This window comes from Canis lupus, chromosome 13, assembly GCF_048164855.1.
Source record: "Canis lupus baileyi chromosome 13, mCanLup2.hap1, whole genome shotgun sequence".
Lineage (NCBI taxonomy): Eukaryota > Metazoa > Chordata > Mammalia > Carnivora > Canidae > Canis > Canis lupus.
Genome location: NC_132850.1, coordinates 33,723,644 through 33,740,104, shown reverse-complemented (window position 1 = coordinate 33,740,104; position 16,461 = coordinate 33,723,644).

Here is a 16,461-nt window from a genome sequence, read left to right as displayed (position 1 = left end):
CCTTCTGAGTCAATACCAGCTCTGTCTTCCCTCCCACACACACCAAAAAGGCAAACACTATTCTGACTTTTATCGCCACATCTTGGTTTTTCCTATTTTAGAAACTTGTATAAATAGAATCATTCAGTATGTACCCTTTGGTGTCTGGCTTTTTCAGCTTCACATTATATTGATGAAAATCATTCATGTTATTGTGTTTATCAGGAGCTTGTTCTTTTTCATTGCTTATACTCTTCTATGGATATACCACAGTTTATCTGTTCTACTGTTCGTAGACAATTGGATTGCTTCTAGTTTTTGATTATGATAAACAAAGCTGCTGTGACCACCCCTGTACATGTAGCTTGGTGGACATACACACTCATTTCTCTTAGATATATACTAAGGAGTGGAATTGCTGTGCCATAGGGTATGCATATTTTAGCTTTGGTAGAAAATACCCAAACTGTTTACTGGGAGGGTGGTTTTGATGGGAGGTGCACTGGCAATTCTCTGCCTCTCTAGATCTATTTTCCGTTGTTCTCTGTCCTACTGTGTGCCCTGAATCATCCTAGTTCCCAGTTTCCTTATACTGTGGTTCCTGGTTAGATTCAGTCAATGGACAGCCCAGCAGTTGATTGGAGACAGGGGAGTTGGAGAGAGAATTGGACAGCCCCTCTTCTAAGGCTCTAACTTGCCCTGGTTCCATGAACACCATCCTTCTTCCTCTCCTTAGGCTCAGCAAGTGATTACAGATACCTGTTGGTACTAGTTCCTGGGCACTTCCCCATCTAACATAGTGCTTTTAGGCCTACTCACATCCCTGAAAACATAATTATTCTATAGAAATCTAAAACCTTTGAGTATGCTATTTTTGTCATAGAGATTTTGAATGATACAGGAAGAAATAAAGGGCATTTTGAGAGAAACCAGAGTGTGTTGGAACACATAGGGGTTTCTGCTCAGCATGAGAGAATTGGCACAGGAAAGAGATTGGACTGAAAGTAGTTGTTTAGGGCAATTCACGTCAACAAATATACTGGATGTGGACTGGAATTTGGAGCAATATAAATATGAGTTTCCTATCCTCAAGTGCTTTTTTTTTTTTTTTTTGGTTTTTGATAAATTTTTCCTTTCACTATTTAATTTATTTTACTTTTAAAATTTAAATTCACTTTGCCAACATATAGTACATCATTAGTTTCAGATGTGGTTTTCAATCCTCAAGTAGTTTTGTTGACAGGTAGACCTTGACTTTGATCCTAGCTGCACATGACTCTACTAAGCTTCTCTCTCTCTCTCTCTTTTCATCTATAATATGGAAATAATGATCATACCTATTTTAGGTTGACTAGTAGTTCAATCACTGTCACACCTCTGAAGTAGTCAGTTAGTGAAGGAAAATCAAGCTAACCACACACTGAAGATGAGATAGAGGTTTTGTGATTTCATTAAAGGAATTCACCTAGCAGTGGTAGGGTTTCCTAGGAGGACTTCTTGAACTACTCAGAATCTTGGAGGCATAGTCTCCTATATTCTATAATTTCACGGGGGCTACAAAAATCTAAGGATAGTGAGGCTTGCTTTAACGGTGGCAGTATAGAAGAATGGTTAAGACAAGGCAAAGGTTTGGGAGTCGGTTCCAAGTATGAATCTAGACTTTGTCGCTTATTGACTGTGTGCCCTTGATCTAGAGATTAAAATGTCTTAGTTCTGTCCGCTGTAAAATGGGGAGAATCATTCTTATACCTTTTATGGTAACTGTTATTAATGCATCCTTTCCTCCCACAAAAAGATATGTACACATAGTTATGAACATAGTCACTCATACCCCAGCTAAATGCTGGTATAATCTGTCAGGAAACACAAGATTGCAATAACAGGTTGATGCTACTGGTAACACTGTTGTGAGGGTAAGATTGAGAGTGGGTATGTTGGAGGGAGGGAGTGAGATGCTTGGGAAGGTATTAAATATACATGAAGTCTGGGAATGCCGGTGTGAGGATGCCATGTGCGTATTTTGAATTAGATTCTGATTTTGGATTAGAAAATTAGAATCTGCTAGGCAAATTAGAAGATCTGAGAGGGAGAATATTAAAGTGTGTAAGTACATTGGATCAATCTGCAGGGATTTTTTTGGTTTTGAACAATGGTTACTTGAATAAGTTCTCCTTTTGCAAGTCCAGCACTCTAGTACTTATGTCTTCATGTACCTCTTAGAGATATGAAGTCAAAGTCAACCAGTCTCTCCCTGGTTCTGTCTCTCTCTGTATTTGTCTTTCTTACATGCGCGCACACACACACACACACAGGATGACATATTCTCAGTAACTATATATTTCAAAGCAAGTCCTGACATTAATTAGCAAGAATATAAGCAAGGACACCTAAAGGGATTTTTTGAGAAAACAAATTCTAGTATGTGGGCAGGCATGCCAAAGCACAAAAGTTTTTGAAGGCAGCGAAGGCTTTGGGCAAATTCTCATAACACTGAAGGATGAGGAAATAGTCAAGGAAGCAAACAATGTGCTTCTGGCACCCTGCTGGTGATTCAGAAAATTCTGATTCAAAAACAGGAATTATTTTCAAAGGTCTTTTGACAGAGCCGACAGCTCCTCAGCTGTCAGCCACTCTCCAGAGACCCTAATGAGCTCTTCCTTGTCAGGTCTTTCTGTCTAAACAAGAAATTGCTAGTCTCTGTATCCGCCACCCCACAGTGAATGCACCTACCTTTGCGTATGCATGGTATAAATTATTATTTAATGCAAACACTTGTTCAGGTTGATCAGTAAGTTGTTTCTGTCAACCTACATCAGTGTGGTCTTTAATGTGTCAGTGACTCAACAGCAGAGTATGTGTGTAAACAGGTGGTCAGAAATTTTTTTTTTTTTATTGGTAAACTAATAGATATTCCTAAAGAAGTTACTGCAGTTACCTATGGGACTCATTCCTGAGGCTTTTGTAGATGGTCAGAGTACTTTACCTTATTTTTCACAATAATAGCAGATCATAATAAGGGGCAATAGAGATGACATTCAAGAGAAAAAATTCTTCTTTAAATATATTTAATACATTGTTCCTTCTCTATGATACTCAAGAACCTTGCCTAATTCTATATAAAGAGACTGTCATTTCAAGTTTAGAATTCAGAAAACCCCTTCTAAGTTGGCATCTGTTAGTAGATGACACAGCACTATTTTCTAAAATAATCTTTTTTGCTGATTTCTTCATGTTCTTGAAAAAATTCTGCACTGGCTCCCTCTCTCCCCTCCATGCTAAATGATGTTTTCTCATTTTTCTTTTAATATTCTTCCTCAGTATAGCATGGGGGAGTCAAGGGCATCAGCCTTAGAGTAGTTCACACCTGGGTGTGAGTTCTGGCCAAATTCTTCTTGGTCCTTTTTTCCTACGTTGATCACCTCTCTGTTATCTGGTGTGTCATCAATGTATTTAGAACTACCTCCTGCTTTACTGAAGTGAAATTTTCTTCTCTTTCATTAAAATCTCTCCAGACATTCAATTCTCTTAGTAATTTGCCTCCAATGTTTGAGAAGAGAAGCTATCCACTTTATAAAAAATAAATGAAAACAACTAAAATACAATAAAAACAATGAAAGCTAAAGTAACAATAAAAATTAGAAAAAGAAACTATGTTCTTCAAAGCTTATTTTTTTTTTAAGATTTTATTTATTTATGAGAGTGAGAGAGAGAGAGCCAGCAAGAGGGGCAGAGGGAGAAGGAGAAGCAGACTCCCCACTGAGCAGGGAGCCTGACTCAGGGCTCCATCCCAGGACCCCAGGATCATGACCTGAGGTGAAGACATTTAACTGACTGAGGCAGCCAGGCACCCCCAAAGCTTATTTCTATAATCAAAGCAATGGAAAGAAGGAAAGGAAGAGAGAAATAACAAAATCAATCAGTGCCTACATTTCATAAACTCGAGATTGACTTCTAGTATGGCCAAGTAACCTCTTATAACTTATAACTCCAGGTAAACAAAACAAAACAAAAACCCCAAAAAACAGCACTGGTGAGTGAAGAAAATTCTGTCCATTCTGGGTCAAAGTTGACACTTGACTGGATAAAATGGCATCTGTGAATATCTTATTTTTTAGGTGGCATTGCTCTTTCTGGCCAGAAAAATGAGAAGACAGAGATGAGAGAGATCATAATTGCTGGGAAAATGAAGAAGGAATCCAGAAGAGGAGAGAGTCAGAGATGAGAGGCTCCAAATTCTGTATATAAGTTCTGCCCAAGTCTTAGCCCAACTCCTGGACTGTATATTTGTGGATCAGAGTTAAAGCAATCCAACTGAGGATAAAATAATACAACTTATATTTTAGTCGTCACTCAAAAGACAGGGTTTTTTTTTTTTTTAGCTTGAGAGCAACAAAATTAATTGCTTGCTAAAATAAGAGCAACAGATTATTCTTAAATCATCCACTATGTTCAGTACACAATTAAAAATTACTTGATGTACAAGGATTTGGGAAATTGTGAGAAAAGATAATCAACTAAGACTAACCCAAGGAATAATTAGCAGACTAAGGAGTTTAAAACAACTAATACAACGAAACACAATAAAATAAAGGAAAATACGTTCACAAGAAATGAAAATAGAAAACTCAGCAGAGAAATTGAAACAATATCAAAGAAACATGTAAATTGTATAACTATAACCTTCAAATGTGAATTTTTTTTTTCAAATGTGAAATTTAACACACTGGATAGGCTAACAGAGTAGAGACGATAGAGAAATAAATTAGTAAAGTTTAATATATGTGATCTGATGAATAATTTTAAAAAATAGCATCCCGGGGACTTGTGGAACAATATCAAAAGGTGTAGCATATGTGTAATTGAATATATAGAAGAAGAAGGGAGAAAGAATTAGGCAGTAAGCATATCCTAAGAACTAAAGACCAAAATTTCACCAATTTGGTGAAAAACAGAAAAATTCAGATGTAAGAAGCTCAGTGATTCCAAAAAGGGCAAATGTAAAGAAAACCATACTTGTGCACATCATAGGTAATCTGCTAGAATATCCAAGTTGAGAAGAAAGTGGCTAAAGAACACATTATAGGGCGCCTTGGTGGCTCAGTCAGTTAAGCATCTGCCTTCCGCTCAGGTCATGATCCTAAGGTCCTATGATAGAGCTCCCTGCTATCTGTCAAATAAATAAATTCTCAGAAAACAAAAACAAAAACAGAAACAAACCCACAAAACCCCCCACAGTATATATAGTGGAACAGTGATCAAATTCTACTAAGTTCTCAACAAAAACTGTAAAATCCAGAAGACAGTATAACAATTTGCTTACAGTGCTATAAGAAGGAAATTTCAACCCAGAATTCTATATTCCCCTCCCCCCCAATCCAAATATCCTTCAAGAAATAGAGCAAAATAAAGACATTTGCAGATGAAAGAAAATGAAGAGAACTAATTACCAGCAGGCCTGTGCTACAAAAAAAAAAAAATACTAAAAGAAATTTTTCAGAATTAGAATTTTTCTGAATTTTTCAGAAAAAATACTAAAAGAAATTTTTCAGAATGATAGCAGAAACTCAGGTCCTTAAGCAGGAATTAAGCATTAGAAATGATGTACATAAACAGACTTTTTTAAAATCTTAATTTCTTGAAAAAACATATGACTGTTCAAAGGAAAATATATAATATTGTACCATATGAAGATGTAAGGAACATAACAATTGTCATAGAAGGGACAGGGGAAAACAGTAAATGGGCCTATTTGGTTGACAATGCTTGAATTTTATGTGGAATAGCACGATACTTATTAACTCTACAGAGACTGAAAAGTTTAAGTTGCCTATTGTAATTCAGAAGCAATCACCAAAATATATTGTGAAGAAGCACAGCTAGAGAGCCAATAGATATACTCACTCAGTTTTTTTTCTTTTTTTTTTTCAAATTTGGGTTCTCAAATACTTGAAAATATTTGATGCAGTACAATTTAATTATGCTTTCTAGTTCTGAAGCTATACATCAGCCTAAAAAGAGATACACATGTGAGCATGGCTGAGGATGAGTGCTGTTTATTTTAAGACTAGAATATTCCTGATGAAGACTTCTATGATAGAGTTAAAAGCATTTGTGGTCCAAGATTTTGGTTTTAACTACTAAAACCCGAACCATCTGCTCTTTCCCATGAAAATCTCCTTGACCCTTTTTCCCTTTCCCCATATTTTATGTGCCCCTGGGAGAAGGTTTCTGTCTCCCATTCATTCCTATTCACACAGTAGGAACAAATCTGGAAACTTCTGTGAAGGAAGTGTATCACTGGGAAAGTAAACAAGTGGCCTGAAATTCGTGGAATAGCCATTTATTAATTTCTTTTTGTAGAAATAGATGAAAAATAAATTATAATCATTATTTTAAACAAAGTATGATAATTTCACTGAGATCTCACCTGTAAGATATCTCTGCCTGTCTCATTTAGGAATGATGAAAGTATGAAAAATATCTAAATTCCTTTTTTGTTTAGGATATTTTTTTATATATCTTTTTGTTTATATATCCATATTTATTACACAGACTAAGGAGAAATATGCCCATTTCTATTCAAAATAAAGCAAAAGGAAGTTGTAATATGATTTCACCATGGATGGAAGTCATAACTGGATTTTACCGTAAAGTGGCTGGAGGTTGTAAGCACATTTCCATCTGGGCTTATAATCTATCTAGAACACTCTTCCCCTGTTATGGAATAAGAGAGGAAGAGAGGTCAAGAAATGTCTTCCTTTCTTATGGAATAGTTCCTTGGTGTTTCCTGCAGAGAATTAATTATAGTCTTGGCATAACTCTCTATCAGGTTCTCCCTGCTGCTTTTCTCCCTATCTGTGAATGAGAAATTCCAGTGTTAGAGCTTATAACAATTGACACAGCTGAAATGCAAGTAATATCTAAAGGCTGTTTGTGCATAATATTAACCAGGAAATAGACACACATAAAACCTTTTCACTGTTTTGTTTTGGGGATTTTGTGAACTGGTTTTAATTCTATCTGTATCCTGCATCATTTTTCCTATGTCCTTTTCCACATCTCATGTTTAAAAGAATCTAGGAATGAGTTAGTTCAAGGAGAGGAATTTTAGGGCCATTGCTCTTATGATCTGTTGGGTCTGCCTCGAACTTAATTCTCACTATGAAGGACACAGTAAAGTATAAGTTAAAATCTATAGAAGAATAATTAGAGTCATGGTACATGGGATGAAATTTCAGTTCCACCCTACTCCTAGCTCCTGTGACCTTGAGTAGTTACTTCTTCAAGCCTTGACTTTCTAACCTTTAAAATGGTTGATGATAGTATTCATGCCATGGGTCAATATAAGTATTAAATCAAATAAACCATTTAAAGCACTCAACGTAATGCATAGCACATCATAAGCAATCTATAAGTGTTAGTTATTATCATCATATTTCTGTCTGTTTGACTTTTTCCATCTCAAGAAATTTCCTGTTGGTCTTTTTGCAAAGAAACCAGAGTGACCGTTAGCTCATCCCATCAAGCATCCATTAATAATGCAGATAGACAGGTTCATGTTTCATAGCCAGAGGCCCAAATTACCCACAGCCATCTTGTCCAAAAGAGAGGATAAAAGTCAGCAGGTTGAATTTTTTCCAGACTTCAGCTTGTAGCCTAGAGCATCTTGGATCCTCAGCTGCTTCAGCAGAAACTCAAGTTTTGCTAATTAAAAAAAAAGAAAAAAAAAAAAGGTGTTCTTCATTCAATGATGAAAGAAGAAAGTAAAAAATGTATTATGAAGTGAGTTTTTATGCTGCTCTTGATTTATAAATGTATAAGAAGTAACAAATGTGAAAATATTCATAGGTTGAATTCACATATTTCCTAATTCTCATGTAACTATATACTATATGTATAAATATTTTGAAAACAAATTACTTATAAAACTTAATGAGTTCAATATAATAGGATTTCCAAAATATAATTAATTTGAAACGTGTATTTGGCAGAACTTAATCAGAGTTCATTTGGGACCATGAGCAGAAAGATGACCCACTGAATTATGAATTATTCTTTTGTGATATTGGCTTCAAATCTTTCTTCCATTTGATTGAAAGTCATCATTTCTCATCTTTCCTTTGCATCTTATCCTGATGTCCTTTCAGTTATTCATCGTTCAGTAAAGTTTCACTCCCTACTCATCCCTTGCCCTCTGACCCAGTTGTCAGAAGATACCTTTTGGTTATCTACCCAATTCACAATTCATTTTTCTGTGGGAACTAGCCCTCCATTTATCTAGGAAATTTACTCAGGAACCATGCTTTTCCAGTGTCAACCTGTCCTGGCCAAGGCCAATTGGATCTTAGGTGGACACTTGATTTAAGCTGAATCAGATCATCCCAGAGATTTGGAACTGGGAACAAGACATTATAAATTATAACATACTGATATGTTAAGAAGATTTAAACTCAGGAACACTGGGACACCCAAGAGAATAGAGCAGCAGAGAAAGCCAGTTAATGGAGGAGAAAAATAAAGTGGAAATAAAGGCAGAGCAAAGGTATAACTTGAGTTCTTGGCAACTTTCTAATACATGATTCCAGTCTCCTTGATAACCAGCTACATTTCTGCTCTATTTATTTACTTATTTAGCAAGTCATTCATATACATTTTTTGAATGTCTTGCCAACCTTATGCTAAACATTTTTCATATTCTCTCACTAAATTTTTAAATTATAGTCTAAACCACAACCATCCAACCAAATAGCAAAAACAATGGTGAGCATTTAGTAGACTCTGACAATGTCTCAGAAAACTTGGAGACTTGATTTTGGTTATCATTGTAAATTTTCAAGTGAAATCCCAATTGTATAATGACTACTCTCAGCTAAGTGAGCTGAAATAAAAGTTCCTTTCTATAAAATGTAGTATTACCTTCCAAGACTGCCATGGCTAGCAGATGATACTCTCTGGCCACTATTATGACATATAATCACATAATAATCAACAGAGAATTTTGATATGGAGAAAAGAGCACAAATATGATTTTTAGCTTTCACTTATAAAATATCATTGACTAGGATATAAGACTAGGGATACCTGATACCTGATGGCAAAACTAAACAAAAACCAACCCTGACCTACTGATTCCTAACTTTCTATGTCTATATATTAAAATAGTGCATGTCCATAAATATCAGTCTTCAGGGAAAACATATTTTCAGATAATCCTAAATATAAGATGTGGAGAAATTATCATTTGTTCTATGAGTAGTCAACTTTACTAGAGAAAAGAATCGTGCATATTTAGGTAATGGATGTAAGTCATTTGTCAGCCTACTGCTATTCCCCTTCCCCTGAGGAAGCAAAATTTTTGTATTAGTTCAAGACATTAAACTTGTATTTAGTTTCTCATATTAAACATCAGCTAGCATCATGTGGGTTGTTGTTAGAGCGAAAACATTAATAGTTTCATCACCTATACTCTCTGAGTCCAAGTTCTTACTACTCATTTTGTTTTTAATCCACTGCATGTCTAGCTTGCATTGTTACATCTCTATCAAAACCGTGGAAGTCTTTTTTTATTGTTGGATTCCATAACCACCCCCTACCAACTCATTTAGAGTAAAATTCTAATTCTGTCCCATAACTTGAAGACCAAATATGATCTTGGCCTAACCTTTCTCTCTAGTCTTACTTTTTGCTACTCTTCCCCATTAGCCTCTTATAGCTGCTCAAACTTGAATTAGGGAAAATTGGTTGTATTGTTTATTAGAGCTACCATAACAAAATATCATAGACTGAGAAGGTTAAACAATAAGGATTTATTTTTCACAGTTCTGAAAGCTAGAAGTCTGAGATCAAGGTATTGGCAGGGTTTATTCTCAGGCCTATCTCCTTGGCTTGTAGATGGCTGTCTTATCTCTGCCTTCAAATCGGCTTCCTTCTGTCCATGTCTGTCCTAATCTCATCTTCTCATAAGGACACCAGCCATGTTGAATTAAGGCCCATCCCCATGACCTCATTTATCTTAATTTTAAAGATGTTATCTCCAAGTGCAGTCATGTTTTGAGATACTGGGGATTAGGGTTTCAACATAGGAATTTTTAGGGAATACAATTCAGCCCATAATAATAATGACCTATTGATGAATATGCTCTGGGAAGTTTGGACAGGTCATGTTAGAGTCACAAGGTACTTGAGGAAAAGTAACAGAAGTACAAACCCAGTGACTCTAGAAGCTTTGGGTGTGACATAATCTTGCCCACTTGTGCTCTTGGATGCACAGACTTGAATGTGAGGCCTCATGACCACTTTTTTCCCCCAGAAGTCTCCAGGGAGTCAGTGTGAGAGCAGCTGAGCAGAGGAAGACAGAGACCAGTATATAAAATCAGTGGTCTGCTGAGGCAGCTCCACATCTCTTCAGAAAGTTGGGGCCAACTGAAGGAGTCTCAGGAGGAAACCATCACTGATGCTGTTTCTCTGGTGAGAAAGCGAGTCTTGTGAAAAATGGCAGTGTAAGAAAACCATTTCACTTCCATTTATCATAAACTATCCAATGAAATGACTATGCAAATAGCAAGCAACATGATGGATTAGGATAATATTATTAAGGAGTTTAAAAACTTTTTAAAGTGATTCTTGCAAAATGTTTTTCAATAAATAAATGTCATATTGCCTAGCTCAGGCAAAGACCCACGGGATTTATCATATTATTGAAAGAAAAAATAAAAGATGGAGAATTTAAAGTCCGGGAAACTTAATGAGGTCACCCCAAATATACCAATAGAAGCTCATTTTAAAATGAACTGTTTCCTCATGTGAGAAAACAGTAAACAAAGACAAAGATTAACAAAAACAGTGAATTTTGAAAATAACATAACAGCCAGATTATGGATGCTCCAGTGCGGTGATTAAAGTCTCTCCATTCAAAGAGGGGGAAACTATAAGTACCTACTGCTTAAAGATGGAATATAGCTTTATTTACATTGTTCATGGAGGATTTTGGAAATTTCATTAGGACCAGTCTTTTCTCTGAAAAAACAAGAGGCACCAGCAGATGAAGGTATTTCCTGTACTTTTAGAATGGCTGATTCATATTCGTTAAGGCACTAACTAGAGACTGACTTTCAGATCTCTATGTACATCTAATTGTGCTTTGCTTGTGTCATGAAGTTTTCATTCTTTCGTGTGTTATGGCCCTTAGTCCTAGCTCAAGCTATGTTTGGATTAAGGACATTTTTTTAAAGAATTTATTAGTTTATTTGGCACTGGAAGAGGGAGAGAGAATCTCAGGTAGACTCTGCTCTGAGCATGGAGCCCAACCCAGGGCTTGATCCCAGGACTGGAACTGAGGGCATGACCTGAGCCAAAACCAAGAATTGAGCCACCTAGGCATCCCAAGGACGTATTTGATGGAAGATATAGCCCAAGGAACTAGGGTTAGAGTCTTTCCTCTTAATTCTATACTTTTCCCATTAGTTAGCTAGGAGTGTGCCAATGGCAAAGGCTTCATGGAGCAGATATCTGGGATTTTGAAGCTGGGACTACTCCAGGGGAAGTTGTAGAATTTTGCCTGAAAACAGTCAATAGCAGCTTCTGGCTCTCAGACTCCTTTTTTTTTTTTTTTTTTTTTAAATTTTTATTTATTTATGATAGTCACAGAGAGAGAGAGAGAGAGAGAGAGAGAGAGAGGGAGGTAGAGACATAGGCAGAGGGAGAAGCAAGCTCCATGCACTGGGAGCCTGACGTGGGACCTGATCCTGGGTCTCCAGGATCGCGCCCTGGGCCAAAGGCAGGCGCCAAAGTGCTGCGCCACCCAAGGATCCCTCTCAGACTCCTTTAAAGGGAAAGCTGAGGGATCCCTGGGTGGCACAGTGGTTTAGTGCCTGCCTTTGGCCCAGGGCGTGATCCTGGAGACCCGGGATCGAGTCCCACATTGGGCTCCCGGTGCATGGAGCCTGCTTCTTCCTCTGCCTGTGTCTCTGCCTCTCTCTCTCTCTCTCTGTGTGACTATCATAAATAAATAAAAATTTAAAAAAAAAAAGGGAAAGCTGAACAATTGTGATTTTTTTTTTAGCTGTGCAACAATGATGTATATATGGGTGATGGGGAGGGATGTCTTTACCTTAGCAGTGTGAATTCAAATTCTTCATTGATTAAAAGGTTGAGATACAGATATCATTTCTGAATGGAAAATAGGTTCTTAAAAATATTCATAATACTTAGGAATGTCCTGGAATTTGTTTGCAGAACAACTCAAAACTTAAAGTCTTGTGTATAAATCCCTGTGGGAATTTAATACATTTTTGGTGGTTTCCTGGATTTAAACACAAGGGGATGATTTTAAAAATTCCTTCCTGACCTAATTTATGCTGCACCATAACCAGAGATAGGTTTTTATAATGTCCTTTTATTAAGACATTTAAATCTGCTGTTGAGCCTTCCTATCAATCCATTTGATGGGGCTGATGAGTTATGATGCAAGCAATTAAGGCAATTAAATTCTTCAAGACACAGTGTTCTGAGAAATTATGTACTTACTATGAAGGCAGCATGAGATCTATTTTTTTAAATGTTGGACCGACATGAGCAAGTGTCATCAATAATGCTATTTTTTAAGCAATATATGTCTTAGAATCGAAGAATAACCTTGCTTTTTAAAATTTTAATAACAAGTTTGTGCTTAATTTCACCCTCTAGGTTATTTATTACCATGCATCCTACATAAGCAATTAAAATCTTGTCAATAACACATCATCTAACCTGCGTGCAGACGACCTTTGGCAAGTCATTCATCCTCTCTGCTACTCAGTGTCCTTATCTTTCTGATAAGGGTTAGATAAGGGCCTCAGTTGTTGCTATGTATCCAAAATAGACTTGGTTTCTGTGGGTCTGAGGACAGCCCAAGCATGTTTATGCTTTCTAACCTCCTTGGGCTATTCTGTTGTGTAGAAGAGGTTGAGAACCACCTAACTGGATTTTAACCTTCTAATTCTACTATTTTAAGATTCCAACAGTGTTTTTCATGGAATGGTAGATCTTCACCCTTTACCATTGGAGATGACGTTTGTAGGGTTTTGCCATTGGTGAGAATTTGGAAGTGAGGACAGGAATTTCACCCTGTTTCTGTATAAGTCCCTGAAGCTTGTATGTGATGCTGGTAAAGGGACCTGTAGTGAAGGAAAGAAGCAGGGATGGGGGGGCTGAATTGAGAGGATGTTTTGGATTCTAGGGACTCTTGGGAACCCGGAGTAAAAAAAAAACAATCACTAAGAGAAAGTGGCAAGATCAGAGCTGAATGATAAACCTTATGCTATTCGGATATGATACTACCTTGGGGGAATCTGTAAATCCTAGGATTTTCCTGAAAAAAGAAAGCTAAATAAAATATCTGAAAAAATACATTGACATTTTTTGAGTTATGCAAGAATACAACCCTGTAAAAAAGGAGAAAATGATATAGTGAGGTAAGAAGAGAAACAAAACCTGCCCCTTTCTAGAAGTAGCCACTGCTTACATTTTATTATGAATTCTTCCAGATATTGGCTTTGGATAACAATCCTATAAAATATTCATGAAACTTACCCATTGTGTGTTTTTAAAAATAAGTTAAGTATCATCATATTATTATGCTGCTTCCCTCCCCCATCTAATATAGTCAAAGGTTGTAAGATACCATGATATATGCCAAACTATGTAAATGTAGCTTGTTCCTTTAATGACTATTTAGGATTTTGTTGAAAGGATGTGCCATAACCTCACAAATCAGTTCTCTCACAATAGATATTTTAATCATTTCCAGTTCTTTACACCTAAGAAATATTCAGTAGTGAACATCTTTGACCGGTTGGGCAACTATCCCTGTGGAGTAGATCCAATGATGGAAAATTCTTGGGACAAAAGGATTTAGAGTGTAGGTAAATTACTAATTTTTTTTTTAAGATTTATTTATTTATTCATGAGAGACATAGAGAGAGAGTCAGAGGGAGAAGCAGGCTCCCTGCAGGAGCCCGATGCGGGACTTGATCCTGGAGCTCCAGGATCACACCCTGAGCCAAAGACAGACGCTCAACTGCTGAGCCACCCAGGTGTCCCTCTAAATTTTTTCTTTCCAAACTTTTATGTCAATTAATAAGGCCCTCAAGATTGTATGGTGCTTTTGTTTTTCACAGCTATACCAACCCAGGGAATGATCTGTGTTTTGAATCTTTACCATTTTTATAGGTGAATTGTTATTCTATAGCTTTACTTTGCATTTCTTTAATTATCAGTACAATTTTTTAAAATAAGGTAATTTCCAAAGAGACTCCCACTCACCTACTGACAAAAAAATGACATTAGTTTCCTAGCTAGGTGGTAATGAAAGAAAACAACTAAAAGGATATATTGGAGGAATTTAGGCAGAATGCAGGCATTAATTTGCATTTTCTAATCAGAAATGCATTTATTTTTCTCTTTGTCCTCTGTGGCTCTCCAATTTGAATATTCAGCAGGAGAAGAAGGCTGACTGAATACTTAGATTTAACAACAATAGTTAAACATATTCCTTTCTTATGATTCTGCTCCATCTTTCTAAGGTGAAACATTTCAAACAAAGTAAATCTTAATTTTGAATTCAGATGGCTCACTGCTGAAATCATTATGAACACAGTAGAAATGGGAAACTTTTCAGAATATTTTACCTCTGTAGACAAATTGGCACTTTCAGAGAACATTAGCATGATGTAGGCCCTGTGTATCATTTCCATCTCTTCCCTTACCCCTTCCCTAGCCTTGTCAAAGCCAAGGTTAATGGATGCCCTAGATTGAGGATGGCCCTCAACATGAACTTCCTGGGCTGGCTGGCAGGCACTGTGTTTTCCAAAATGATCTGTCCTGGAACATTTGCTCTCTCACCAGGCTCTCCTTTTCCCTTCTTCCTGTCCTCCCCTCTCTCAACCTTCTATGCCTCTCCTCAGCCCTTCCGCACACCCTCCCTTGCTCCCTTGCAACCTTGCTCTGCCAGCACTCACACTTCTGTCTCTTGGGACACTCATCCTGGGGAGCCCTCCACTTACCAAAGCCTCACTCCCTTCTCTGTCCCAGCCACAGGGACTATGCTAAGCAGGCTCTTCCCCTTTGTCCTACATTAGTTTATCAAAAATCTGGTCCCTTTAGTCAACCGTGAATGTCCAAGAGTATGCACTTGGATCAGGCCACTGTTCTTGGCGCCAAGCAGAGTGGTATGCATGATGAATTATGAAACCCTTTTCCGGACAAGTTTAGAATCTCTGGTTCTGCCAGGGCATTGGACCAATGAATGGGAACATGTGTGACAAATCAGAAAATCCTTCTCGGGAAATGCTTGGGAGGAGAAATCTGCAGTCAGCTACTGTGACAAACTGAAGACTCGATGAAGGCCCTTCAGGGGTGACCTGAAAACAAGCCACTTCTCACTTATGTTTTAAATTTGGGGATTGCATAAGATTTAGCTAATATGGTCCAGGTTTGATTTTTAAAACGCCCACAACAAACTCTTTCTCTGTATTTAGTTTTATACATTATCTCTGTGTATGTGTTAAATATCTGCTACTGCCGTGAAGTTTGATGAAAAGATTAATGCTGTCATCTATTCACACAGCAAATACCATGCTTCCTCTTACGTGTCTTTTCTCTAAGGACTGGCTGTGCAGGACTCCCTGTTATGCTGTTAGGTTTCCATTCTGCCCATGTGAACACTCTGGACCTAGATTTTATAGATATGTGACAAGTTCAACAACCACCTCCAGATTTTCTCCCTCCCATTCCCTTTTCTTATTATCACAAGACTAAGAGCCCCAATTTGTTAAGCCAGGCATTTTTAGTGGAGATATATACATGTACACATGAGCACTCCTTACATTTCTCAAGACTCATGAATTATTCAACTTGGTTTTTTTCTCCTATGCACTAGGTACAGATTCTCTCTTTCTCCCTTCTACCAGAAAGGAGGAAAGAATCTTCTTGTTCTTCCTTTTAAAAAATATGACTCCTTTTTATCATTATTTTTTAAAAGTGGAATATTAACATTTTTTTGAGAGAGGCAGCGAGAGGGGGGTAAGGGAGGGAGAGAGTACAATCAGTGAGGGTGGGGGTGGAGCAGGGGCACAGAGGGTGTGAGAGAGAATCTTAAGCAGACTCCACGCTAGGCCCAGAGCCCGATCTCAGTGTCACAACCCTGAGATCATGGCCTGAGCTGAAATCAAGAGTTGGATACTTAAACTGAGCCACTCAGGTGCCCCATCATTTTAAAATAGCATGATATATACATCTCACACTAGAGATGGTTCTGTCCTAATATTTAAAGTCCATCTCCTGTATCCATCATTACCTTATGTTGCCTTGTTAGTAAGATTAAAAAAAAAAAAAACACTCTAAATCCATTGGACATGTCTCTTTGGCCCTTTCTTGATCACCACTTAGGGAGAGAATAATTTTACAGAATTTGGCTTTATTCATAGTTCCTACTTCAACTTATTA